Genomic DNA, 2,159 nt, shown 5'->3' with positions numbered 1-2,159 from the left:
GAGAGAAAAAAAAAAAAAAAAAAATATTCACCTCATCGATGCGATTGAAAGAAATCACGAATGCACTTGACATTTCGATTCTGATGCATGCGTACGCAAAACGTCGATCACGAACGCCTATGCTGTTGTTCGAGCCGTGTTCTTGTATCGAAGGAAACAGGAGGAGAGCGGCTGGAAACTGATGCTACCTCGAGATATTTCTTTAAAGAATTGTATGCAACTTGTGAATACATATATTCATACAGATTTTACAATTATTTCACTTACAAATTATAAATATAAAAAAAAGAAATCGAGATAATGGATGTTTACAATCAGAATAGATTCAGAATAATGATAGACAAGAAACGATGGAGGTTAAATTATATCAACGGAATCTTATTTTCAAGGAGTGCTTTAAATTTAACAACGCTTAAAAATAATGCCTCGTTTGTAATTCTCATGAAATCCCTTCTTCGTGCAATTTAACTACAAATATCTCTGTAAGAACCAATTTCTTACTCGACATTCTCCATAAGATCCTAGAGAACTAATTTCTCGAAAAAAAAAAAAAAAAATAAAAATAAACCAATCTTCAATCGAAAACACTTTCATTAGAAGAAACATTCATCCAAAAAAAAAAAAAGGAAATAAACGTTTCTGGAACTGAAAATCTTAACCACACCTAACGGCCACGATTCCCCCACAGCAGGAACAGTAACTCAGCGCGAAAGTGTGTTCCTGCCCGACACGTACACGACATCCTCGCGTTCAAGCTTACCACGGCTCCTCGAAGGGAGGACACGCGTCCTCTGATTCACGTTGTGACCGGCTGCTAATAGCCTGACGAAGGCTCGGCTGGATATATTTGCGATGCATCCTCGACGAGGGATCGTCGACAGCAGGGGGCACGGCGCGACGTAGGTGTCGTTGATTTCGCGCCACTTCCGCGAAACGAGATACCTTCCTCTCCCGCCTTCGTTTCCACGATTCCGCGTGATCGAGCCGACGACGGGAGGCGAGGATTTACGCACCGGTTCGAGTTCTCACTTTCCGCGGGGACTCCGTCTCTGGATGCCTATGGGCGAGAAACGACGAGTCGTGGTGTGTCTTTCCTCTCTTCTCCCGTTTTTAAACACCTTTTTAAACGAGTGGTTGAAGAAAATTCCAAGTTGTGGTGATTAAAATATAATTATATATTTTTCCGTTAAACATAATGAAGCTATGCCAATCCAATTGAATCGTTTATATTTTTCTCGAGGGGGATTGCTCAACAATGATTTCTTTCTTGTTCAACCACTCATTTCGAATATTGTGAATCGAGAATCCTTGAGACGAGCCCTCGAGATATAGTTAATTAACTAAGGCACGATTGTCTATCTCGATTCCCAAGTCGATTTCCATTCCTCGTTTCCACGATCTCGAGTGGATCGTCAACTTCCCTTTGCCCGGACGTGTGCCTGGATAAGGAAAGGAAAGGAAAGGAAAGGAAAGGAAGAGGAAAAAAGGGGGGAGGGGGAGAACAGAAAAAAAAAAAAAAAAAGGAAGACGTAGTCCAAGCTTGGGAATAAAGAAGCCCCCCCGCGGATAATTATTGCCTCGGCAGGCTCTTTATCGTACGTGATTTTCACGCTGCCATAGACATTCAAATTGCGCCGAGGGCTTTAGCCAAGCAACGAGCGAGACAAGGTTCGGATAATAACTGCGATAGCGAGAACGTAGGGGAAGAGTGGAAGGGGAAAAGAATGGGTAGGGAGGGGGGGAAGAAAAAGAGGAGAGAGATAAAGCCGAGGGAGACAACGGAGCGAGGAAAACTTTATTACGTCAGCGACAAAGAAATTACAGGCTTTGCAAGGGTCCTCCTCGGCCGTGGCTGCATAAATATCGTTCTCCGAGACGTTGGGGGACTCTAATTTTCCCTCATTAGGGAGGCTCGAACGATGTGTCTCTCGGGGGAGAACCGTGTAACGCGACGTTTAGAGCTGTTTTAGAAATATGGCTGGCTTAAATGTTTCGTTGTTCCATTGGTATGATATATCGCTTGGTTTCCTGCCTTCGTGAACGACTGGCCACGTTTTTGGTTTTCCATTCGGTAAAATTCTGGTAAAGAAGTGCGTTAAATCGGATATTTTATTGATACGATAGGAGAGGAGAAGATGGGGATTTAAATATTTGAAATT

The 2,159-nt window shown here is 42.8% G+C and overlaps 1 protein-coding gene across 1 annotated transcript in view; it reads left to right on the top strand.

The window, feature by feature from the left end:
• Window positions 1-2,159, top strand: part of LOC102677840 — a 201,744-nt gene that overhangs the window by 94,732 nt on the left and 104,853 nt on the right. The gene's annotated exons all lie outside the window — the stretch shown is intronic.

This window comes from Apis dorsata, unplaced genomic scaffold, assembly GCF_000469605.1.
Source record: "Apis dorsata unplaced genomic scaffold, Apis dorsata 1.3 scaffold_161, whole genome shotgun sequence".
NCBI classification, from domain to species: Eukaryota; Metazoa; Arthropoda; class Insecta; order Hymenoptera; family Apidae; genus Apis; species Apis dorsata.
This window is presented reverse-complemented; position numbering and strand designations above follow the sequence as displayed.